The sequence below is a fragment of the Giraffa tippelskirchi genome, chromosome 2 (assembly GCF_054371585.1).
Source record: "Giraffa tippelskirchi isolate mGirTip1 chromosome 2, T2T-mGirTip1v1.2.pri, whole genome shotgun sequence".
Lineage (NCBI taxonomy): Eukaryota > Metazoa > Chordata > Mammalia > Artiodactyla > Giraffidae > Giraffa > Giraffa tippelskirchi.
The window spans coordinates 146,758,197-146,786,069 of record NC_137276.1 but is presented as its reverse complement, the minus strand read 5'-3'; the positions used below and the strand labels follow the sequence as shown (position 1 = coordinate 146,786,069).

Here is a 27,873-nt window from a genome sequence, read left to right as displayed (position 1 = left end):
TATTCTTAATCCAATATGGTGGTCTATGCCTTTTCCTTGGATATTTAGGCCATTTATAAGACAGGTGGTAAGGGTTTACGTCTATCTTGCTATTTGTTTTCTATTTATCCATTTTGCTCTTTTTTCACTTTTATTTTACAGCTTTCTTCTGGATTAAGTAAATTTTATAATTTTATTGTATATTTTTGCTTGCTTATTACAATAACTATTGCTATTTTACTCATTGCCTAGAGATCACAGAATGCATCTTGTCAAAATTTAACCTCAGGTGATATTATACTACCTCACATATATTATAAGAACCTTATAAAAATAACCTTGATTTCTCTCCTCCCAACATTTTTATTATTGTTGTTATACATATAATTTCTACACATTATAAATACCACCGTACTTTGTTATTACTTTTGCTTTAACAATCAATTTTATTTTACTATTTTTGATGTTATTCATTCTTTGTATATATTCAGATTCTCATCTGGCATGATTTTCTTCTGCTTGATGAACTTCCTTTAACATTTCTTGTAGTGTGAGTCTGCTAAATTATTTTAGCTTTAGTATGTCTGAAAAAGTATATTGCTGTCATTTTTGAAAAATATTTTTGCTTGGTTAGGAGTTCTATGCTGTCAGTTTTTATTTTCTGTACTTTAAAGTAGTTGCTTGACTGTTTTCTAGTTTGTACCGGTTTTGATAAGAAATTTGCTGTCTCCATTATATTTATTCTAAATGTAATGTGTCTTCTCCAGTTGCTTTCATTTTTTGATCACTATTTTTACTCAATTTTATTACCATGACTTTGGTAAAATTTTCTTCAAGTTTCTTGTTCTTAGGTTTGGTTGAGCTTCTCGAATCTGTGAGTTTATAATTTTATCAACTTTAAATATTTCAGCCATCATTTCTTCAAATATATTTTCTGCTTCACTACCTTCTTTCAGAGATTACAATTACCTCTATAGGTTGTTTTAATTTTCCCTACATTTCACTGATTTGTAGGATGCTCTGTCCACTTTGTATGTTTGCTTTCCCTATGTTTCATTTCAATGGTTTCTATCCTTATGCATTCATGGTCACTAAATATTTTTTTCTTCAGCATATAATCTGCCACTAATTCCATTCTGTGTATTTATTTTTCATCTCAAATATTGTCATTTGCATCTCCAGAAGTTTTATGTGTATCTATTTTTTAAATCTTTTCTTTTCTTTCCACTTAGCCTATTCAATCATTTCTCTAGCTTCATGAATGTCTAGTGTTCAATTACATAATTATTTTAATGTCTTTGTCTACTACTTCTGCCATCTGTGTCATTTGGGGTCAATATCTCCTCTCTCTTCTCCTCTCTCTTCTGACACTCTGCCTTATGGACTCTAGCCATCTTTTATATCCCCAAACCGTCAACTCAGGCTCATCAGCAAAGTCTGTCATGCTCCTCTTGGGCCCCCCGCACTGTGCATCACCCTGGAAACTTTCTTAAGAAAGTAAGCTAAGGTAATCAGCGAGCTCATCAAGTTTGATTACTGTCTCTTAGAGATCAGTGTGCTTTGTTGTCTATTGTCCAATGTTTTGAGAATCATTGTTTTATGATATTGTCCCCATTTTAATTTTTTTTCTGTTTTAGTAATTTCAGGCAGGAGGGTAAATCCTCTCCACATAATTCTATGTAGGCAGAAAATAGAAATCTGAATTGATTTTTTTTTTTTTGTCTTTTAGCCATCATTTTAAGTTTTAAATATATGTCAAGAAATTTTAGTGATGCCAATTATTTGCCAGACAGTGTACTAGGTACTAGAGATACAGCAGTGAATAAAGTATCCACGTATCCATTTTTCATGGAGAAATGCCTGCCTCTTTTGAAGAAATGACTGATTCTTGAAACACTGTTAAAAATTCTGTACCCCCTTTCAACATATGTGTATTGGGAAGTTCCCCATACTACCATATAATTCTCCCACATCAGCTGAGTATCCTACAATTCAACTCAATTCTGACACTATATACCTGAACATAGAATCAGATATCAAGTGTTAGAGTCTCACTCCTATAAGATTGCCCCCTCCCCAATTTCAGACACCAATCACAAGTCCAGATTGTAACTTGTGCTTCTGGTTAATTTGCTAGAGTAGCTCATAGGTTTCAGAGAAACATTTTACTTACTAGCTTATTGATTTATTATAAAAGGATATAATTCAGGAACAGCCACATAGAAGAGATGCATAAGGTAAGGTTTGGGGAAAGGGCATGGAGCATCCATGACCTGTCCAAGTGGGCCACTCCCCTAGCACCTCCACATGTTCACAAACCCAGAAGTTCTCTGAATGCTCTCCTTTTGGATTTTTATGGAGGTTTCATTACCCAGGCACGATTTATTAAACTACTGACCATTGGTAACTGAACTCTATCTCCAGCCCCTTTCCCCTCTCTGGAGGTCAGAGGTGAGGGTGAAAGTTTCAGCTCTCTAATCACATCGCTGCTTCCTCTGGTGACAAGCCCCTTTCCTTAGGTGACCTGTGGCCAAGGAGCATTCAAAAAACAACTTCATTAACATAACAAAAGACACCTTTATAGCTTTCATAAGTTAGGAAACATCAAGGGTTTTAAGAACTCTGTGCCAGAAACAGGACGAAAACCAAATATATATTTCTTATTATAAAGCACAAAACCACACCTGTGTTACAAGAGAAAGCAAGACATCTACTGTAATCATGTCAAAAACTTTCAGGAGCCAAATGAAGAAATTTCCAGTTGCCAAAACAAGGATATTTAAGTACTAATTGAATAATAACTGTGATGTATCAATGCATACCTAATATGATTAAATCTATAAATTTATAATGATATTAATAAAATAATTAATTAGTCATCTTTGAATGGCATCTTTGAGAGATGCTATGGAATTAAATCTCTATCTTGATAACTAGGAAATATAGAGAAAAACTTACGTATTTTTCCTCCCTTTTCTAGGAACAAATAGTAAAATATAAGAAGCTTTTTCTTAGACGATTATTTCAACTAATAGAATTAAATATTAATATTTTGCAAAGCCTAATGAAATAGTCACTCTAGCTAATGAATATCGATGACTACTAACATCTCCTACTAAAACTAAGAACCATATATTATGGGTCCCTGCTGGAATACCACATAAGAACTATTCTTGCCAAAGTCTCAAATACAACTCTGCCTTCAAACTGTAGAGCTAGAGAAGACTCTTGAGAATCTTTTGGAGAGCAAAGAGATCTAACCAGTCAATCCTAAAGGAAATCACCCCTGAATATTCATTGGAAGGACTGATGCTGAAGCTGAGGCTCCAATACTTTGGCCTCCTGATGCGAAAGGGTTGACTCATTGGAAAATACCTTGATGATGGGAAAGATTGAAGGCAGGAGGAAAAGGGGATGACAGAGGATGAGATGGTTGGATGGTATCACTGATTCAATGGACATAAGTTTGAGCACACTCCGGGAAACGGTGAAGTACAGGGAAGCCTGGTATGCTGCACGTCGCAAAGACTTGGAAATGATTGAGAAACTGAACAACAACGAAGCTTCTATATTCAAGTACCTAACTTACAGAAAATATAGGAAATAAAAACAAATTGAACAATACCATAGAGACACAGGCAGAAAATCAAGATTGTGGGAAACTTTACAAGGCAAACATCCTGGTTTAGTCAACAAATAAACAGCATGGAGGTAGGAGGAACCTACGTATTTAAGAGACATATCAGGAAATGGGAGGCTTCAGAAGATGTAAACTTTGAATTACTCTCAGTTCAGTTCAGTCGCTCAGTCGTGTCTGACTCTTTGCGAGCCCATGAACCCCAGCATGCCAGGCCTCCCTGTCCATCACCAACTCCCAGAGTCCACCCAAACCCATGTCCATTGAGTCGGTGATGCCATCCAACCATCTCATCCTCTGTCGTCCCCTTCTCCTCCCGCCCCCAATCCTTCCTAGCATCAGGGTCTTTTCAAATGAGTCAGCTCTTATCTTGGGGCAAAAGTAGGATCTTCTTAAAATTATTAGCAGTGGTCAGTTTAAGCCAAAGAACTTAGAAGGTTTCTAGACATTATACCAAGAACTGGTCTGGAGGAAAGGAAGGCAATGGGACACAGAGAAATTTTAACAGATTTTGTTAGGTTCCTTTTTGTCTACCACACGTAGTTCACACTATAATTATCAATGATGATAGCTGCCTTCTTGGAACAGGACAGAGATCCACACTCTGTTAGGCATCTATGGAGAAAACCAAAGTTTCCTCCTTTTCTTTTAGGTCTTTTGTTTTCAGCTCAAAGTAATTTAGATGCCAAAGAGACATTTTGGGGTGGCAAATTTTATTCCCCTACACTTTTAAGCATTTCCCATCATGACTACACACTTCATAAACTATTTGCTGTCTTTCATTTCCCACAGGGGTTAGTATCTTAAACATAAAAAGCATTCAGTAATTATTATTTTGTTGTTGTTGTTCAGTCACTAAGTTGTGTCCAACTCTTTGCAAACCCATGAACTGTAACACACCAGGCTGCCGTGTCATTCACTATCTCCTACAGTTTGCTCAATCTCATGTCTGTTGAGTCAATGATGCCATCCAACCATTTTGTCCTCTGTTGTCCCCTTCTACTTCTGCCCTTAATCTTTTCCAGTATCAGGGTCTTTTCCAATGAGTCGGCTCTTCACATCAGGTGGCCAAAGTATTGAAGCTTCAGCTTCAGCACCAGTTCTTCCAATGAATATTCTGGGTTGATTTTCTTTATTATTGCTTAATTTGTTGTAAAACTCTATAGTTAAGAGTTATAGAACTCCTTGAATCTGGTGAGGCATTTTATTGGTAGCTAATGGTAACGAAATCAATGTCATTCAATTAAAATTTTCAGGGATCACCTACTACAAACAAATCCTATGGTGGCAAATTTAATAGCAAAATAAATAACTATAGTCTCTGCCCTGAAGCATCCCACCAGATAATAGAAAACATAGAAACACTATGGGGAATGCCAAAAAAGAGGGAGATACAAAAGCTGTGCAAAAATAGAGATGGTGGAGGGAGAAAACAGAGAGATGATTCCAAAGGGTAAATCCAGGAAGGCATCAATTCAGTGGACAATGGGTGTCATTGCTCACAACCCTGAAAGATGGACAGGACTTCAGCATCTGGGCAAAGATCTGCAGGCCAGGAGTGAATGAGGATAATTTCAGAGGAATAATTCTTTTCCTATGATTCTGTAATATATGATTCTACCTCCTGTCTACTTTATTTATTTAAAATACAGAAGAGCAAGAATAGTATATCTCCCTTTTTGTAATTTGTTGCAGTAATATTTTTATTTTCATGGTAATATAATGATATTTTAGACTGTCATTAATTTTTTGTGTGTGCAAATACCACAACACTTGAGTCAAGGGTGACATTTGGTCTTTTGACATTTTGTAGTCAGCCACCCAGAAAAAGAGTTTGCATCATTAAATGTTTCCTTTTGAAGCACTCAGTAGGGGATGGGGGCAGAAATCCTACATTAATATGAAGAATGAACCATCGAATACATTTCAGTTTTTGAAGTAACTTTCTTTTACAATTTAAATATATGTTTTGTGCTTTATTTTTATTTCTCTGTGGTATTATAAAATCCTTCAGAATGTACTGTAATTCACTTAATCGCTGGTATATTCTAAGAGGCCCTTCTGGGAATTCTTAACAGAAACAGCATGAAGTGGGTGCTAGGAACACTGTAGCTGGCTTTATAATTTATAGTGTAGGTGTAAATCCTTTCTCTTAAGAATAGCACAAAATTGCCATTTAATTCACTACAGGAACATTTAAATTAGGTACATTTATATTTTAAAATAACATTTTGTATTTTCCTCGTTATACTCAAGTGAACTGTTCACCCAAAGAACAGAACATGTATAATGTATAATCAGTGTAACACCACATAATGATGATTGTATCATAAATAAGAACAATGCTGTTAATTAAGATCTTGATTGAGACCAGAATTACAGCTAGTGAAATATCTCACGGTGACTCTAGGCCATCTGGTTCAAATTGTCAATATTAATCTCTTAAGCTTCCTTTCAAAAGATGGGTCCACACTGGCAGAGCCTGGGAAGTCAGATAGGAGAGAAAGAAAAAAAAAGTTTCTGTTAATGTGCCTGTACTTTCAGATCTTAGAGAGAAGCTAAGAGAATGCATGTTTTTACAGAGCCATAAAGGATGATGAAGAGAGTAACATTTGCGGGAAGTAGATAAGTGAGAGTGTAGCAAGGGTGGCAAGTAAATGACAAACATCTCTGTGGCAGGAAATACACAGGTAGGGGTTTGTGGTTAAAAGCAGAAGCAGCAAAATGTATAGGCAGGCGTACTTCAAGCGGAGCCTGGTGTGTTGCAGTCTATGGGGTTGCAAAGAGTCTGACATAGCTTAGTGACCAAACAACAACAACAACACTTCAGGGGAGGAGGTGTGGCCTCAGAGATGAGAGAAACTGTTTTATGAGCATTTCTTCAGCTATGCTTTTTTCTATGAAGGAATAATATTGGAGCAAATCAGATGTTCAATATTCAGGGTTTGAACTGCAACAGTTTCAATTAGGTGGTGATTAAAGTTTGCAAATAAAATTGAAAAATCTTATCCAGCCTAAGTAAAAACCACAGACACTCAAATACAACGTTAAAAAGTAGAAAGTTTGTTCTGATGTGTTGCTGTATTTATTTCTCCATTCCCATACTTATTGTGACCCTTCCAATTCTCAGGCACTACTGTAAATACTAAGGACAGGGCTTCTCTGCTGGTTCAGTGATTAAGAATCTGCCCTGCAATGCAGGGGACACTGGTCCAATCCCTGTGCCAAGAAGATCCCACATGCCACGAGCAACTACACCCATGCACCACAACTACTGAGCCCATGTGCATGCCTAGAGCCTGAGCTCCGCAACAAGAGAAGCCAGAGAAGCCATCAGAATAAGAAGCCTGCGCACTGTAGAGAGAAGCCTGCGCAGCGTAATTAGAGAGAAGCCCCTGCTCTCCACAACTAGAGAAAGCCCCCACACAGCAACCAAGACCCAGTACAGCCATAAATGAATAAATACTATGGATACAGCAGAGATTGAGATGAAGTCCCCAACTTTTTTTTGGAGCTGGTTTTCTATTAAGGTAGGGAAGAGAATCGCCTCTTGTCCATGAGATTTCCCAGGCAAGAATACCAGAGTGGGTAGCCATTTCTTTCTCCAGTGTATCTTCCAAACCCAGGGATTGAACTTGTGTCTCCTGAATTATAGGCGGATAATTTACTAACTGAGCCACCAACGGAGCAATCTGAAGGCCTACCAAAGAATAGTTGCTGATCAATGAAATGTTGTTGCTTTTTACTCTAAGCAACAAGGTGCATTGTAGAAGTTTGGGCATGAAATGAAATACTAGTTTGTATAAGTAAATATGTAGAATATACAGTTGGATATGTTAGTCCAAGTTTAGAGAAGACAACAAAGTTGAAGATAAATGTTTGAGAGCCAAAAATATGTAGATGATACTGAAAGGCCATGGGACAGGATGAGCTCACATGAAGAAAGAGAACAGTTAAAAGAAGAAGGCCAAGCACTAAGCCGAGAGTGTAAGCCAATATTTCAAGGTCAGGAGGAGAAAAAGGAGCCCAGCTCAAGCAGTGATGGTGAGGCAGGAGGGTGCAACATGATGAAGCCAAAGAGTCAACTATAAAGTCTGGTAGGATGGCGGTTATTGCTGCTGAACTTAATGAAAGGTGTTTGGGGGCACCTCTGGGGATGCAAGTCCGGGTAAAGTGGGCGGAGAGGATGTGGAAATTAAGAAGTAGAAAGAGGAGGTGTAGATAATTGTTTCCAGGACAGTGGCTATAAAAGCAGAGAGAGAGAAAAAAAAAAAAAAAAAAACAGTAGATGGAAGGAGGAAGACATAATGTCAAGGGACTGTTCTTTATTTCATTGTTTTATTGTTTCTTTTAAAATAGCTAATATTAAGGCTTGTGCATATGCCAAAGAGAGTAACCCAGTAGTGAGGATGAAATTAATGCTGCAGGAGAGAGAGGGAATAATTGCAGAAGCAAAGACCTTGAGGTACTGAGAAAGGATGACCCTAATTTCCTCAGTGATGCACTAAGTATTTGTTTACTGTAACTCTTAGCTAAGCCATTGAATAGAGTGAGTCTAAGTTAATTGTTCTGGGCTGGGTCCTGGGCCTCAATATATTATTTTAAAGCTCCCCAGTTACTTCTAATGTGCAGCCAGGGTAGAAAAGCAGTAATCTAAACAAAAGTGTTTTGTCCTTATCATTTTGGGGGCTTTTCTTCCTAGCTTGATGACATCTATATCTGTCTCCAGCAGTCTACTGTTTAGTTGTGCATGAACTCTATATAAATAGAATCATACTGTCTGTATTCTGTGTGTCTTGCTTTCTTTTGGTTTCCTTGTGTTTATGAGATTCATCCACGATGTGTGCAGTTCCAGCTCATTCACTGTCACTACTCTGTCCCAGCAGATAAAGACCTGTAATTTCTCCATTTCCACGTTTAATGGGTATGGAAAGCACTCTTCAGTTTTTGACGATTGCAAATCACATTGCTATGAGCATTCTTAAATATATAATTGATTCACTATCACAATTTTTTCCTGGGAAGGGAGACTGTAAACTGATATAACTAGTTTGGAAAATAATTTGACTTTATCTATTTGTTTTTCAAAAACAGTAATTATATTTTACATTCAGTTCTGTAATTGCATATCACATACTATATTTTGAAATTGTTTTGAAAAGCAAATGGTTTACATTTGGCTGCAGTTCAATTTGACCTTCCTCTTCATAATTTCTCTTATTATGATTACAGTTAAAAGAATTATCCACCATTAAATAGCAGTTCAAAATTTACCTAGAGCTTTCTTGGTTCCATTTATTTTACATTTAGCTTTTTAATATACCTGAAAATTTGTATTAAATAAAGTTGAAAGACAGATTATAAATTGGCAACATAAATTACAATAAGAAATTAATAGCCAAAGACAATGAGAGGAAAATCTAATAAAAATGACTTGAGACATGAACAGATAACTTACAAAAGAGATATAATTGCTAATTAAATATGAGGACAATGTTCAAACTCAGTAATTAAAGAAACAAAATGTAAAATGTTTACAAAATAATAGTTTTCACACTTGTCAATTTTTTAAAATAATAATATCTTAAGTCAGTCATTTTTAAACACTGCTGGTCGTGTTTATCAGTACCAATTCTTAGAAAACAATTTGATAACATATCAAGAGCCATGAATGGAAAAAAAAGCCATAATTATATGCCTAAGAATCTATTATAAGGAAATAGTTTAAAATGTGGATGAAGATACTTATTTACGGATGTCCATTGAAGTATTATTTATAATAGAAAAAGGAGAAAAAGGCTTGAAATACTGTAAATGCCTTCAAGTAGGGCAAGCATTAAATTAGTTGCTTGCTCAGAGAATGGAATAGTATTAGTTTATTGAAAACATGTTTTCAAGGGATGATGACATGGGAAAATGCTAAAAACTGAGAATAAAAGATAGTCATGTATAACCTGCGATCTCTATTTTATGAAATGTTTCCATTTCCATCTATCTCGCTACCTAACTTGCTCACTCTCTCTCCCTCCCTCCTATCCTTCCCAGTCTATCCAAAACATTGAGTGGTTCTCTCCAGATGAAAAGAGAGGAAGTGAATTTGTTTCCTTCTAGTTTGTGTTTACATATCTTTAAAATGCTATTAAGATGCTTCTCTGTGTTTGATTTAGTTGAAAAGAGAATTTGAGCTCCTAAAATACAGCAGGTTAAGTGCTGAGAATAAAGTCATCCTGGCTTGATTTGCTCAATTTTATTCTGTAAACACACATCCTTTTCTGAGTGCTGAGATCTGGCAAATCAACCTCTGTCCCTTATTGTCTGCTTTGGTCTTTTCTTATTTTGAACCCTCTATCCAACTTTCCAACAACCATCAACAATAGGCATGATGATCACGTCTAGAGGAGCTGATGGACATGCTTCTGACATTGCCAGTTAATGTTGCACAAAGCAGAGAGAAAGAGAAGGATAAGAAAAATGTAGTCCAGCTGCAGCATGCTGAACACACAACTTGAGAAGACTGTAAACAAGTGAACCACCAGGACTCTGGGGATGGCCAGGGGTGTACTGAGCAAATGCAGAGGCCACGGGGAGTCTCTTCTGATTAGAGGTGACTCTGACCACTGGTTCTCCTTGAAAGTGAAAGTTGGCTTAGTCATGTCTGACTCTTTGCAACCGCATGGACTATACAGTTCATGGAATTCTCCAGGCCAGAATACTGGAGTGGGTAGCCTATCCCTTCTCCAGCGGATCTTCCTGACCCAGGAATTGAACCAGGGTCTCCTGCATTGGAGGCAGATTCTTTACCAACTGAGCTATCAGGAAAGCCCTGAAACCTTGTCATCTGTAAAATGGGGGTGTTACAACTTCCCTTCCAGAGACATTATCAAGTTAAATGAGAGTGACTTAAGCAGAATACCTGCACAACAGTAAGTAATAAATGAATGCTGCTATAATTACTTTCACCACTTCAAATCCTCAAGCAAAGAACTCAAGGCGTGTCTCCTGATTGAGACAGTTTAGACCTTTTAGCTAATACATTATAAATGATGAGATGAAGTCACAGTGTTGATTTCTCAAACAGGACATATCGATTCTCTCTTGTAACAACATCCTTTTTTTGCAATAACTTCGTTTTTTTTATGCCATGTTATTGACACACAGATTTTGTGAGATGAATATTGATGCTGCAAATCTTGCTCCATTCTTTAAAGTGTAACTAAGCATTTTATTTTAATCTGATGCTTTCAAGGTGTCAGTAAGCATTATTAGTAAAATGCTAGTATTTTTCTTTGGAGACTGGGAAAAATAACCTGTGCCAAGGAATTTACTTGAGGTTTAAAGGAGAAGCATGTAGCTTGAACTGCAAGTTCTTTTCTCCTTTTTGCACAGAGGGAAAAATGTCAGATCTGTAATGGAACTGGCAAAAGACTGGAGCTGGTTCTGGGCCATCATGAAGGAAATGTTTCCTTAGGCAAGTGAAGCAGAATTATGGACAGAGGTTCGTGACATTGTACAGGAGACAGGGATCAAGACAATCCCCATGGAAAAGAAATGCAAAAAAGCAAAATGGCTGTCTGAGGAGGCCTTACAGATAGATGGGAAGAGAAGAGAAGTGAAAAGCAAAGGAGAAAAGGAAAGATATTCCCATCTGAATGCAGAGTTCCAAAGAATAGCAAGGAGAGATAAGAAAGCCTTCCTCAGAGATCAATGCAAAGAAATAGAGGAAAACAACAGATTGGGAAAGACTAGAGATCTCTTCAAGAAAATTAGAGATACCAAAGGAATATTTCATGCAAAGATAGGCTCGATAAAGGACAGAAATGGTATAGACCTAACAGAAGCAGAAGATATTAAGAAGAGGTGGCAAGAATACACAGAAGAACTGTACAAAAAAGATCTTCACGACCCAGATAATCATGATGGTGTGATCACTGACCTAGAGCCAGACATCCTGGAATGTGAAGTCAAGTGGGCCTTAGAAAGCATCACTACGAACAAAGCTAGCGGAGGTGATGGAATTCCAGTTGAGCTATTTCAAATCCTCAAAGATGATGCTGTGAAAGTGCTGCACTCGATATGCCAGCAAAATGGGAAAACTCAGCAGTGGCCACAGGACTGGAAAAGGTCAGTTTTCGTTCCAATCTCAAAGACAGGCAATGCCAAAGAATGCTCAAACTATCGCACAATTGCACTCATCTCACATGCTAGTAAAGTAATGCTCAAAATTCTCCAAGCCAGGCTTCAGCAATACGTGAACTGTGAACTTCCAGATGTTCAAGCTGGTTTTAGAAAAGGCAGAGGAACCAGAGATCAAATTGCTAACATCCGCTGGATCATCAAAAAGGCAACAGAGTTCCAGAAAAACATCTATTTCTGCTTTATTGACTATGCCAAAGCCTTTGACTGTGTGGATCACAATAAACTGTGGAAAATTCTGAAAGAGATGGGAATACCAGACCATCTGACCTGTCTCTTGAGAAACCTGTGTGCAGGTCAGGAAGCAACAGTTAGAACTGGACATGGAACAACAGACTGGTTCCAAATAGGAAAAGAGTACGTCAAGGCTGTATATTGTCACCCTGCTTATTTAACTTATATGCAGAGTACATCATGAAAAACGCTGGGCTGGAAGAAACACAAGCTGGAATCAAGATTGCCGGGAGAAATATCAATAACCTCAGATATGCGGATGACACCACCCTTATGGCAGAAAGTGAAGAAGAACTAAAGAGCCTCTTGATGAAGGTGAAAGAGGAGAGTGAAAAAGTTGGCTTAAAGCTCAACGTTCAGAAAACTAATATCATGGCATCTGGTCCCATCACTTCATGGGAAATAGATGGGGAAACAGTGGAAACAGTGTCAGACTTTATTTTTTTGGGCTCCAGAATCACTGCTGATGGTGATTGCAGCCATGAAATTAAAAGACGCTTACTCCTTGGAAGGAAGGTTATGGCCAACCTAGATAGCATATTTAAAAGCAGACACATTACTTTGCCAACAAAAATCTGTCTAGTCAATGCTATGGTTTTTCCAGTGGTCATGTATGGATGTGAGAGTGGACTGTGAAGAAAGCTGAGCGCCGCAGAATTGATGCTTTTGACCTGTGGTGTCGAAGAAGACTCTTGAGAATCCCTTGGACTACAAGGAGATCCAATCAATCCATCCTAAAGGAGATCAATCCTGGGTGTTCATTGGAAGGACTGATGTTGAAGCTGAAACTCCAATACTTTGGCCACCTCATGCGAAGGGTTGACTCATTGGAAAAGACTCTAATGCTGGGTAGGATTGGGGGCAGGAGGAGAAGGGGGCGTCAGAGGATGAGATGGTTGGATGGCATCACTGACTCGATGGACATGGGTTTGCATAGACTCCGGGAGTTTTGATGGACAGGGAGGCCTGGCGTGCTGCAATTCATGGGGTCACAAAGAGTCGGACATGACTGAGTGACTGATCTGTGAACTGTTAGCTTAGGTCTGATTTGCATACAGACCCTAGGAGGAAGGCAAGGCAGGACTGCAATGGATGCAGCAAAATGGATTACAGAGAGATCTGCAAACTATCTTTGTTCTGATGGGAACATGAACAAGAGTCATGAGTGAGGAGGGCACATCTCTACTCTGAGCTGGCAGGGATGACTAAAAAGGCCAAGCATGGGAAGAAGGCACACACTCTGGCTCTTGATCAGTGTACAGTAATGGTACAGCCTCTGCTGATGGTGTGAGTTGGCCACACTTCTGCACACCTCCTCAAATGATCCTCAGGACAATGCCCTTGGTACAGCATTAGAGAGTCTTCCCCAAGGAAAATAACCTCGAGGGCAAAATCAGTCCTCAGCAACCAGAGCCTTCCCTTCCTTCAGCAGCCAGACAAAAAGACTGTGCCCTTTTGGCCCTTTTGAAGTGCTTCCACTTTGTCTTCCTTTAGGACCATACTGTCAACCCAGCTGGGTAAAACATGGGCTCATAAAGGAGGTGCACAGTCATGTGCACCCAGATGTCCATTTTTACCTCCTTCAGGAAAGAGGGCTGTCAAAGGCTTCATCACTCAGTTAGAGAGATCAGTAAATAATTTTGGAAAATGGAAGATCGACACCTGGTAAGATATCCATTATAGCCCAGTCTCCTATTTAAAGGCTTTCATGAACACTCCTTTTTTCAAAACTATCTCTGCCCCAAACATGTCAGTCATTAGGAGTCTGATTCCCTTTCAGTTGAAGACATTGACTCTCTCATAAAAGAATGCATCAAGGCACCATCACTCAGCCCCACCTTAGCATGATATATCATCCCTTTAGCAAACTCGTAGCCAGCAGAGGAAGTTGTGAAAAAGAATAGAAAGAAAGGGACAGAACCACAGATCTCACCTTGGCCGTGTGGTCAAATTAACTGGGGAAGGGTAAAAGTAATATAGTTTCCTGACTCCATTCCAGACCTACTGAATCACCAGTTTTTATGGTTGGCTTCTAGCATCTTCATTTGTAAAAAGATCTCTGGAAAATTTAATGCACAATTCAGTTTTGGGGAGATCAACATGGGGTAAAAGACCCTGAGTAAACCCTGTATCAGCTAGACTACCACAAGCTTACTGCTTTCTAATTCAACCTAAGTCCTGCAGTTTTCAGCATTCAAGAGGTGGGGCAAGGCTACCTGATGTTTGATACCAGTACAAGGTAGAGTTTGGCATCTCAGGACACCTTATCTGGAGGCCCTACTCCTTCCATGTGCAAGAGAGAGAAACCACAGATACTGAACCTTATACTGATTCCAAATCTGCAAGGTGCTTAAATAAAAAAAACGCTATTAGAAAAGGCAAAAAATCAAGCAAAATCAAGCAAAACAAAACTATCTCAATATTCTTCAGGTAGGAGGGGTTGACTCTGTGGTATTTCCACTCAATGGAAATAATTTCATGTGATCCTAAATAAGTATATTTATTAGCCTAAAAGATGACATACTATATTATAAATTGAAAAATTAACATTACATATAACATGACTAATATCTGCTCAAAATTACACATATAAACATGCATACAGATAGAGATTATGAACAAATCTTTAAAACATATTACAAAATGTTCATTATGGCTACTTCTCAGTAAGGAGATTTTGAGTAATTACTATTGCTTGCTTTCCATTATTTTCTGACCTACTTGCAAGGAACATGCACTATTTGTTAAACTTCAAAAACACAAAAGAAAGTACCACAAAGACACAATGTTCTCAGCATCTCTCCCAACTATCACAATAGCTTCTGCTCAAACCTCTCCACTTTTGATCTTACACCATTTCAATATAACTTTGATGATATCTCAAAACGCAGATCAAATTGTTTCCATCCTTTGCAACTTCAGTGACTTCTCATTAGCTACCAAAAAAGTCCTCTTCGTACTTAGGTCATTTGTTTCCTCATGGTCTTTCTCAAGGTCTGTTTCTCACTGGTGCTCAGTCCATCCCTCCATGATCTTAGTGTTCTAATCCCATCAGAGCACTCAGAGGGCTACATCTGTGCTCAGTCACTAAGTCCTGTCTGACTCTTTTGCAACCCCTTGGACTGTAGCCCTGCAGGCTCCTCTGTCTATGGGATTCTCTAGGCAGAAACACTGGAATGGGTGGCCATTTCCTTCTCCAGGGGATCTTCATGACCCAGGATTGAACCTGCATCTCCTTCATTGGTAGGTGGATTCTTTACCACTGAGCCACCTGCGAAGCCCAGCACACAAAGTATTTTTAATGCTGGATGCCTTTTCTACCTTTTTTTCTCAACTTTTTCAATCATACTCACTTTTCAATGACAGCTGAGAAATTAATACCTCCATCAGGCCTCCCATTGACACCCCCAGAATTAATGGCCCTTCCACTATACCTGCACTCCACATTGGCTGAACCTCCATGTATCGCCTATTTTTATTCTTTCTTGTTTATCACTTATAGGTTTGCTTCCACTGGAAAATGGAGGCTCCTGGAGCAAAGCCACATTCCTGTTCACCTTGGGATCTTTCATAGGTCCCAGCTCAGTGTACTGCACACTGCCCTCACCAATAAAAAACACATTGAAGTGACTTACAAAAAAGTCTGAAATGTTAATAATCCATTTAACAATACACTTCTTGAAATCTATAGGTTTGGAGAAATTTAATCACCCCAACATAGCTGGTGGTAATGTAAAATTGCTCAGCCTCTCTGGAAGTAGTTTGGCAGTTCTCACAAACCTAAAATGCAAGTACCACGTGATCTAGCAATTGCAGTCTTGGGTGTTCGATGCAGAGAAATGAAAACTTAAGTTCACACAAAAACCTTCTATTAACCCTGTTTTCTACTTTCTGCTTCTGATGTTTTGACATCTGGGGCCTTGTTGACTAGCAGTGGACTGCCTCTCTGGTGGTTGGTTAATGGTTTGTAGATTGCTCCTGAGACCAAAACACTCTCCCTGGAGCCTCGCTTTCATATGCAAAGGAATTAATCCAAAAGCCAAACCCCCAGTGTGGTGGTCTGCTTCCTGGCAGCTCTCACATTTCTGAGACATTATTCTCCTGCCCTAATCACCCAAATGTCAGGCATCAGGCAGCCTTTGTACCCTAGAACTTACTGAAATTATTTAAATTAGCCAACCCTAACTGGGTGTGCTTGCTTAAGCTTACTTTTCCCACTCTTTCTCTTGAAAACTATCATAAAGGTCTTCCTGAAGCTTCTCTGCACTCCCTTTCTGCCTTCCACTGAGGTTACTATTATCTTGTGTGACGCTGCATGGCAAGGGATGCTCTCTTCCTCTTGGAACTGTGAGTAATAAACTATCTTTTCAATGACAATATCTTCTGATCTGTTGGCCTCATCATACATGAATAAAATGAAACCCAGGTATGTTATAATGCAAATCTGTGCATAACAGTTCATAGCAGTTTTATTTGTAATAACTCAAAATTGCAAATAACTCAGATATCCTTCAAAAAGTAGACGGTGAAACTGTCCGTACTGTATCCAGACTATAGCATATTACTCAGCTATAAAAAGGAAATATTGACACATGCAACAACTCGGCTGAATTTTCAGAGAATTATGTTGGTTAAAAAAAGTCAATCTGAAAAGGTTACTTCAAGATTCTCTTTTTAAGAGAATTTTGAAGTGACAAAATTATGAAAAGAACAGATTGGTGGTTGTCAAGGTCGAGCATGGAAGATAGGGCAGGAAGTCTTAGTATATTTTAGTAAATAAGATTGTCTACCCAAAGTCACCCACCTGCCTGCTCAATTCTGCTCCCTGCTATAACACACATTTCTAGACCAAACGATAGCTATGCAGTTTAAAACACCACACGCACATTATAAAATATTGCCTGTCACAGGTCTTTATAGGGCAGGAAGAAGAAATATGATGAAAATTATACACAGATCATCTGATGTTGAGGAAAACTTAAGAAGCACAATAAAACACAGACGTGACTAACAGTATCAAAGTGATTATTTATTATATATTTACTTTAGAAGGAATCATTGGTGATGAGATTAATATATCCAACAAAAGACTTTAATTACCAAGGGAAGTAATCACCATAACTGTAAATCAAGGGACCAAGTAAGGCCATGATGCATAGGGAGTTACAGACAATAATCAAGGGCAAAATTACGTACAAGGAGACGATGCTTACACATCCAACACTCCATCAAAGTCATGTTCAAGGCGAAATGTGTGATTGTAGGTATCAATCAAAACATATCCAAATGAACACTAGATGATTAAAATATGAAAAAAATAATAGAAGCTAGCTGCAGGAAGTGGAGCTAAGGTCACCAAACAATCCTATAAAACGGGAGCCTGAAGTGTGTGGAGGGCACCAGGATGGGGTTGCTGCTGACAAGATTTGTTTTCTGAAACAGGAAGGATGAAGGCCTTGCAGGTCAGTTACTGGGAAATGAGGGAAGTTCATGGCAATCAGCAGAACACTGAACAAAATGTATGGACAGGTGGACAATAAATGGCCCCCACTTTATTCACTGTTAATGAGACAGAAATGGGGAAGTGGGTGCAGGAGGAGTAATGGAAACTAAGTTCATTTGTTCCCCTTCTTCTAGGAGGGGATTTCTCTGTTAATTCTGATATACAACATTGTAAGAAGTTTCCACCTCCTTCAGATAACAACTACAGAGACAAACACCTACACTGAGTATGAAAGGAGGGAAGTCTATGACCATTCGGGGCAGAAATTAGGTGACTTGTTGGAAATTCTGTTGGTTCAAGTGGGTGATGTGAGCATGGTGGTGGCAATGCTGATTAAGAAATAATCTCTCTTGGGGTTCAATTCCTTCCTACAGCCTATTGTGCCAAAGCAATAGCAATTCAGAGAGAAAAGTAAATGTTTTTAAGAGCTATTTTATAGTGGGTTTTGGCTACTATTAATACAGGGATGTTTGGCTCTCTTGGGAGATTTTCTGGATAAAGTCAGGTCCCCATGGTGTATTAGTCAGTGAGGGCTGTTACAACAAAGTACCACAAATTATGTGGCTTAAACAAAAGAGATTCATTGTCCCATGGTTGTGGAGGCCAAAAGAAGCCCGAAATAAAGGTATTGACGAGCCTGCTCATTCTGAGGTCTATGAGGCGAGGATCTGTTTGCTCTCGCTCCTTGGCTTGTAGATGTCTATCTCCTCCTTATGTCTCTTCATATCATCTCCCCTCTATGTGTGCCTCTGTGTCTAAACTCCCCCCACCCCCTTTTAAGGGCATCAGTCATATTGGATTAAACTCTATCTAAATAACCTCACTTTAACTTTGAATGTACTTGTAAAGGCCCTACCAACAAATAAGGTCACATTCTGAGGTCTTAAGAGTTAGGACTTCAACATACGAATTTGATGGGCACAAAACATGTGAAACCATAGACAAGGCATTGACAACTATTTAGGCGTTTTATATCCTAGATGGTTTACAGTGTTGAAGAAGATGACCTTGTTGTTTAGTGTCTGACTCTGCAACCCCATGGACTGTAGCCCATCAGGCTCCTCTGTCCATGGGAATTCCCAGGCAAGAATACTGGAGTGGGTTGATATTTCCTTCTCCAGGGGATCTTCCTGACCCAGGGATCAAACCCGAGTCTCCTGCATTGGCAGGCAGATTCTTTACCACTGTCACCAGGGAGGCCCAAAGATAACCTACTTGATAATAATAAAAAAAAATGACTCAAAGATTGGAGACAGAAGAGATTTAAACTATTTTAATTCTATTGGAGACAGGCAACAAAGTTACTGTCCTGTTAGAGACCCTTCAAAGCTAAAGACACCCAGATTGGGCAGGGTTTAGAGTGGGAAAGGGAAGATAAAGTAGTCTTGTGAGTGGGGCCATTTAAATATTTTAATACATAGATGTTTTTACTTCTACATATGAATGTAGAAAAACAATATCTTAGATCCTTTCCTATTCCCATAAGAGCCAGGTGGACTCTTCCATTTCAGGAAGAGTGGCCAGTAGAGCAGTAGGTGCATGACATATACGTTGCATCCTAACCCATCTTTAGTGACAAGGTACTCCTCCAAGCTCTCCCGTTTTTTGCCACTAGTAGGTGGACTCAATGTTCAGAAGACTAAGATCATGGCATCTGGTCCCATCACTTCATGGCAAATAGATGGGGAAACAGTAGAAACAGTGTCAGATTTTATTTTTGGAGGCTCCAAAATCACTGCTGATGGTGATTGCAGCCATGAAATTAAAAGATGCTTACTCCTTGGAAGGAAGGTTATGACCAACCTAGATAGCATATTTAAAAGCAGAGTCATTACTTTGCCAACAAAGGTCCATCTAGTCAAGGCTATGGTTTTTCCAGTGGTCATGTATGGATATAAGAGTTGGACAGTGAAGAAAGCTGAGCGCCGAAGAATTGATGCTTTTGAACTGTGGTGTTGGAGAAGACTCTTGAGAGTCCCTTGGACTGCAAGAAGATCCAACAAGTCCATCCTAAAGGAGATCAGTCCTGGGTGTTCATTGGAAGGACTGATGTTGAAGCTGAAACTCCAATACTTTGGCCACCTCATGCGACGAGTTGACTCATTGAAAAAAACCCTAATGCTGGGAAGGATTGGGGGGCAGGAGGAGAAGGGGACGACAGAGGATGAGATGGTTGGATGGCATTACTGACTTGATGGACATGGGTTTGAGTAAACTCTGGGAGTTGGTGATGGACTGAGAGGCCTGGCGTGCTGCGATTCATGGGGTCGCAGAGAGTCAGACACGACTGAGTGACTGAACTGAACTGAACTGAACTGAGGTGGACTGGGATTTAGTACAAGTGACCCTTCCCAAAGGTTTCATTCAGATAATGCCCCACTGGCTCTAGAGAATCAAAAGCATCAGTCACAACAGCCCTGACTTCCCCTGGCAGGTAGGGGGAGAGTGATATTATTAACAAAACAATACTCAGGAGCATACTTACCAAATAAAGTTTCTTGAGATTAAGTGAGCAGATTTACAATGCTCAAATCCCTCTGGGAGTCCAGGAAAAATCATCTTCAAACTGCCGCCTGCCAAAGAGAAGTTTAGCACCTTGCCGTACTCTTTGCTACTGAGACGGCACATGCCTCATCCGGGCATTCGACTTAGTCTTTTATGTCATCCAACCTGCAAATGATATTTTTTGAAAGGGGCCCCAGGCAAGAGGCTGTGTGGGAAGCTGTCCAGCAAGCTGTGGTACATTTTCCACCTTTGAAGCCCCATAGTCCTTTGACCTCTTGGAAAGAAAAAAATCTGTGACTGATGATTTCAGCAATGGGAGTCACAGACAAAGGGAGGCAGTCTCCATGTGGATGATCCCCTGGGGCCACCTCCATAAGTGAGCCACATCTACTGCTTTAGAAGCTAATTATCAGTTTCTGTCTGGGCATTCCTGGAGCGCTGACATTTGACTATCTGACAAACGGAAATCACATGCGTCCAGCCTGATACTCTCATTTTGGGGTGGTTGAACTCGGACTCCATAGCAAACAAGTTGGGCAGGGTCCAACAAGCATCTTGGCCAAATGGAAATGGTACCAGTGATATCTTGGCTTTATATGAGAAAGTGGCAGCTCTCTCTTTGAGGAAAATTTTTTTCTAAAAAAAATGGGCCTACTTCACTAATAGTTCAGCTAAGATCAAACATGATGGTATCCACTGGTCTACTCTGCCAATTCCACCTTAGCACCAGGTATGGAGCTCCAGGTCGTTCTCAGAACTCTAGATAATCATCTCCTGGAGGAACCCTGTTATATTTTTACTGACTCCTGTTTTGTTACCAGTAACCTAATATTTCATCTGCCCCTGGGAAAACTAAGACTGGCAGGGTAAAAACATTCCTCTTTGTGTCCAGGCACTGTGGAAACCAATTACAGCTGCTGATCAAGTGTGTGGGTCACTCAGGTAGATGCTTAGAGTAAACATGTGCTCTCTGATGAGACTGAGTGGCAGTCTCACCCCAAATGCTACCACCTGACCATCATCAGACTGGACCTGGAAAGACATCTATCGCCATAGACTGAGCACAAACTAAAGGACTCTCTGTTTGCCATTCTTTGCTTGACTTTGGACACATTTCAAAATTGATCTGTTTGCCCTGGGATGAGGAAACCCACATGACATGGGATATTGCCCTGCTTGCCCCTGGTATGCTGACCCTATGGGACTTTTGACTCTCTTTTAAGGTTATCGTGGTGTTTCATGACTTTTAATACTTTTTTCTCCATCTGTTTCACACTCATAATGGCATTTTCTTGATGAGTAGAGTGCTTCCTAAGTGGTGCAGTGGTCAAGAATCCGCCTGCCAATGCAGGAGGCAAGAGCTGTGGGTACAATCCATGGGTGGGGAAAATCCCCTGCAGAAGGAAATGGCAACTCACTCCAGCATTCTTGCCTGGAAAATTCCATGGACAGAGAAGTCTGGGAGGCTACAGTCCGTGGGGTTGCAAAGAGTCGGATATGACTGAGCACAGCACAGCACAGCACAGAGTACTGACATTTGATGAAGATCAATTTATGAACGTTTCACAGTCAGTGCTTTTGGTGTATTGCTTACTCAACAGTTTTTGATTACAAAAACGCCAGTTTTGTATGGCTTACCAAAATTAATAAGGTCCAACCATATTAACATATGTCCCATATATTAATTCATTTAATTTTCACAGTAAGCCATCAGGATATGCTAAGTTGCTTCAGTTGTGTCCCCATTTTACAGATGATGAAACTGAAGAAAGAGATTAAGTGACTTTCCTCTAAAGTCACACAGTTAACTAATGACAGAGTGAGATTTAAAACACAGCCAGTCTGGCTCTGAAGGCTGTCCTCAATAATGATGCTGTATCTGTTACACATTCTTCCTGGCACCAAAGTTATTGCTTTGTATGTCTCTCCCTCTAGTCTATGTGCTCCTTTAAGGAAAAAGTCCTTGCTTGTTCTTTCTAACCCTTGTATCCAGCACTTTGTACATGGTGATGTCAATAATAATTGAGTAATAAATAGATAATCAAATGGAGAGGTTCCCACCAGTGCCATCACCAGGGATGGCTAGTTGGACATTGCAGGGGCAATGGTCATGTTCTTTCAGCCTTGATGTATTTACATAGCGTACCCACTAACCTTTAAACATACATTTGGTTTTTATGGAACTCTATCCTTCCGACCTGCCCTCTTTAATTAAAGTATTTAATATCATAATATAGATACTCATAAGTAATATGGTAATTGCAAGTGGAGATCTCTGACCATTATGGCTAAAGAAAATCCTACTGTAAAAAATTCTAGGTATTAAAAAAAAAATCTCTCAAGGATAGAAAAATGGTGCATATAAAGGATAACAAAAATTAGATGCTATTTTCTCAATTCTACTGGAGAACCATTTCTACTCCCACAAAAATAATATGCATATCTATAATTATATCCTCAAATAACTATTATAACCACATATAGTTCCATATATCTATATAATACTGTTATGTTTATAAATGGAATGCAATTCAGCCACAAATATACTTGTTTGTGGCACATATTTAAAATATTATTTTTATTACATTCATCAAAGAGATTTGGAAGAATCACATTATCTCTCTTTATAATTTAACAATGCTGTTATTTGAAAAAGTTAGCCCTATTCACTCTTGGCATTGTCATATGCTATCCTAGCATACTTACTCAGGTGAGAAAACTTGTGAGAGTGTCTCTAGGCAGTTCAGTAACAATGCAGAGGAGTTATATTATAATTTTTTGTAATTAGCATTCATTAAATTAGAAACATCCTTTAAATATAGTCAAGGTATTAAAACTTCTTCCCAGATTTAAGAACTCTAAATAAATCACTTATAATCTGTGCCTAAGTTGAATGACCATTGTGATTTACCAGTTCTAACTCATGTCAGGTCTGGTACAGAGGATATTTTGCAGAAATTTTAGCTTTGCTATATAACTTTAATATCACTGTAAGTGGGAATTGCTGAAGCCAGATCTGATTATTCTACAATAACATAATTTTATTTGTTCTTAGTTCTACCTGTGAAGGCATTTTACAACTATTTGATCTGGTTTAAAATAAAACCCTTATCCTAACTTTCTAATTTTTATTCAGCTTTGAGAGAACAATTTCTTTACCACATAGGTAGCATGTAGATAAATATATGTTTCTATAAATAACAACTGGAAGAACATGTAGGACATGTTTTTCAGAACCTAATTCATTATTTTTCATCCTATTTGGGCCCTTTAAAGAAAAGTGCCTTGAAAATTCCAGATGGTCTTATGATTATTATAGCCATTTAAATTATTAGTAGTAATATATCATATTAATTGCTCTTAATGAGGATAATAAATAATTACAATAGTAATAATAAAAATTAATTGCCATTCATAGAATGAGTTTCATTTTGTAATGTTTCTGGTGGGGAGAGTTAGTAACACCATTTATTTTTCCCAGAATGCAATATAAAACATAATTTTGATTAGAGTATTAGAATATCCTGGAACCAAAACTTTTATATGCACAATGTACCACCAGCCAAATTCAGAGGTTATATCTTATGAATGTTGGCTAAAAGGGAAATGTACAAATATTGTGCTGTACTACACTTTCACCCAAAATTCAGAATGATAATGACAATGGAAAATCACCAGAAATATAACCTACAGAGAGGTGTATGGAATTTCAGGATTTATACATTAAAGAACCTGTGAAACTCTTGACTGACCTCTTATTTTAAAATGCACTTATTGGAAATAGAATTTCTAATAATAATAATAACTACCTGAAAACAAAAGTCTAGGACCAGACAGCTTCACTAGGTTACTCTACCAAATATACAAAAGAGAAGTTGTATCAATCTTTCTCAAACTCCTCCAAAAGCCTGAAAAGGAGGGAACACTCTCAAGTAATTCTATGAAGCCACCATCACCCTGATACCAAACTAGACAAAACCACTACTAGAAAAGAAAGTTACAAGCTAATATCTTTGATGACTATAGATACAAAAATTCTTAACAAAATATTAGGAAACTGAACCCAATGACACAAAAAAAGATCATACACCATGATTGAAATGAATTCATACCAGGGTCACAAATGTGATTCAACATTGCATATTGATCAATGTGATACACCACATTAAAAAAGGAAAAGAGAAAAACCACATGATCATCTCAATACATGCAGAAAAAGCATTTGATCACACTGAACATCCATTCATGATAAAAATTCTTACCAAAGTGGGTATAGAGGGAACATGTAAAAGTGAAAGTGTTAGTCACTCAGTTGTGTCTGACTTTGCATATCCATGAACCCGCCAGGGTCCTCTGTCTATGGAATTCTCCAGGCAAGAATACTGGATGGGATGGCCATTCCCTCCTCCAGGGGATCTTCCTAACTCAGGGATTGAACCCAGGTCTCCTTCTTTGCAGGTAGATTCTTCCCCCTCTGAGCCACAAGGGAAGTCCATAGAGGGAACATATCTAAACATAATAAAAGCTATTTATAACAAAACCACAGTCAATATAATAATCAATGGTGAAAAGCTGAAAGCCTTCTCACTAAAACCTGGAAGAGAACAAGGATGCCAACTCTCACCACTTCTGCGTTCAAGATAGTATTGGCAGTCCTAGCCACAGCAATCAGACAAGAAAAAGAAAAAAAAAACAAAACAGAAATCAAAGGTACCCAAATTAAAAGGGAAGAGGCAAAATCATCATTTTACAGATGACATGATACTATATTCTGAAAGCCATAAAGACTCCATACAAAAACTACTAGAACTGATAAATGAATTCAGTAAGGCAGCAGGATACAAGATTAACATATAGAAATCTGTTCATTACTTTACACTAACAATTAAATGTCAGAAAGGGAAAGAAAAAAAAAAAGCCCATTTAAAGCCACATAAAAAAAAATGACCAAGGTGGTGAACAATTTCTATGCTGAGAACTATAAAACACTGATAAAGGAAATTGAAGATGATTTAAAGAAATGAAAAGATATTCCATGCTCTTGGATAGGAAGAATTAATATTGTTAAAATGGCCATAGTACCCAAAGCAATCTACAGATTTAATGTGGTCTCTACATGTGATTTACACATCAGGGCAACTAACACACTTATGGTTCCATATAAATTTTAGGATTATTTGTTCAAGTTGTTCAAGTTGTTCAGAACAAATAATCCTAAAATTTATATGGAACCATAAGTGTGTTAGTTGCTCTGATGTGTAAATCACATGTAAATCAATGAAATTAGAACACTCCTTCACCTGATACATAAAAATAAACTCAAAATAGCTTAAAGACTTAAATATAAGACATGACAGCATAAAACTCCTAGAAGAGAACATAGGCAAAACATTCACTGACATCAGTCAGTTCAGTCACTCAATCTTATCTGACTCTTCACGACCCCACGGACTGCAGCACACCAGACTTCTCTGTCCATCACCAACTCCCGGAGCCTACTCAAACTCATGTCCATCAAGTCAGTGATGCCATCCAACCATCTCATCCTCTGCCATCCCCTTCTCCTCCCGCCTTCAATCTTTCCCAGCATCAGGGTCTTTTCCAATCAGTCTGTGGCCAAAGTATTAGAGTATCAGCTTCAGCATCAGTCCTTCTAATGGACATTCAGGACTGATTTCCCTTAGGATGGACTGGTTGGATCTCCTTGCAGTCCAAGGGACTCTCAAGAGTCTTCTCCAACAGCACAGTTCAAAAGCTTCAATTCTTCAGCACTCAGCTTTCTTTATAGTCTAACTCTCACATCCATATGTGACTACTGGAAAAACCATAGATTTGACTAGACGGACCTTTGTTGATAAGTAATGTCTCTGCTTTTTAATATGCTGTCTAGGTTGGTCATAGCTTTTCTTCCAAGGAGCAAGTATCTTTTAATTTCATGGCTGCAGTCACCATCTGCAGTGATTTTGGAGCCAAAAATAAATAAATAAATAAATAAAGTCTCTCACTGTTTCCATTGTTTCCCCATCTATTTACCATGAAGTATAGGACCGGATGCCATGATCTTAGTTTTCTTAATGTTGAGTTTTTTAAGGCAACTTTTTCACTCTCCTCTTTCACTTTCATCAAGTGTTTCTTTAGTTCTTCTTTGCTTTCTGCCATAACGGTGGTGTCATCTGCATATCTGAGGTGACTGATATTTCTCCTGGCAATCTTGATTTCAGCTTGTGCTTCATGCAGCCTGGCATTTCCCATGAAGTACTCTCCATATAAGTTAAATAAGCAGGGTGACAATATACAGCCTTGACGTACTCCTTACCTGATTTGGAACCAGTCTGCTGTTCCATGTCCAGTTCTAACTGTTGCTTCTTGACCTGCATACAGATTTTTAAGAGGCAGGTCAGGTGGTCTGGTATTCCCATCTCTTTAAAAATTTTCCACAGTTTGTTGTGATCCACACAGTCAAAGGCTTTGGTGTAGTCAATAAAGCAGAAGTATACATTTTTCTGGAACTCTCCTGCTTTTTTGATGATCCAGCGGATGCTGGCAATTTGATCTCTGTTTCCTCTGCCTTTTCTAAATCCAGCTTGAACATCTGGAAGTTCACGGTTCACATACTGTTGAAGCCTGGCTTGGAGAATTTTGAGCATTATTTTGCTACCCTGTGAGATGAATGCAATTGTGCAGCAGTTTGAACATTCTTTGGCATAGCAATGTTTTCTTATGTCATTTTTCCAAGGCAATAGAAATAAAAGCAAAAATAAACAAATGGGTTCTAATCAAACTTAGAATCTCTTGCACAGCAAAAGAAACCATAAACAAAACAAAAAGACAATTTGTGGACTGGGAGAAAATATTTGCAAGTAATGTGACTGACAAGAACTTAATTTCCAAAATATACAAACAGCTCCCACAACTCAATAACACTGTGTGTGTGTGTATACATATACAATGGCATACTACTCAGCCATAAAAAAAGAATGAGATAATACCATTTGCAGCAACATGGATAGACCTAGAGGTTCTCATACTAAGTGAAATAACTTAGAAAGAAAAAGACAAATACCATATGATATCACTTATATGTGGAATCTAAAATATGAAACAAGTGAACTTATATAAAAAATGGAAACAGAGTCACAAACATAGAAACCTTATGGTTTCTAAAGGGCTTGGGAAGGGATAAATTAGGAATTTGGGATTAGCAAATAGAAACTACTATACATAAAATAGACAAACAAGGTCCTACTGTGTAGCACAGGGAACTATATTCAGTATCCTGTAATAAAGCATAATAAAAAATACAAAAAAAGAATATAAAAAACTGAATCACTTTGCTGTAAATCAGAAACTAACACAACATCATAAATCAACTATACTTCAATTTTTTTTAAATGCACTTACAAGACTCCAGCTCTAGAGATTCTGATTCATTCTATTTGATCACAGGCTCATAATCTATATGATTTTTGATAGATACTTTGGAAGACTTTGGTGAAGTGTTTCTCATACCACACTTTTTGAAAAATGTGATCTGGAAAGACTGAAGTATCAAGCAGGCTGCCAAGATAGAGACTCTGATGTACAGAATGAGGCTGAAACCTGGCTATCAGAGTCAGACCACAACATTAGGGCCAGGCTGACAGTGATGTCTGAACGGTTGGGCTAAATCTCCATACTTGTTCATGTCCAAGATCAGATTGGTCTCAAGAAACTAGATGGGGCTGAAGCTACAGGCAGGAATGTAAGTGGTCCTGGCTGAAGACAGGAAAAAGCCCCAGAGGCTAGGAGACAGGCAGTCCCTATCACTTGGCACTCCTTTCAC

At 38.5% G+C, this 27,873-nt stretch overlaps 1 long non-coding RNA gene and 1 other non-coding gene across 3 annotated transcripts in view; both read right to left on the bottom strand.

Moving 5' to 3' along the window:
• Positions 1–27,873, bottom strand: part of LOC145523559 (uncharacterized) — an 880,911-nt gene that overhangs the window by 153,952 nt on the left and 699,086 nt on the right. The gene's annotated exons all lie outside the window — the stretch shown is intronic.
• Positions 10,363–10,435, bottom strand: TRNAW-CCA (transfer RNA tryptophan (anticodon CCA)). Its single transcript has one exon. It is a non-coding gene; the product is annotated as a tRNA-Trp (tRNA).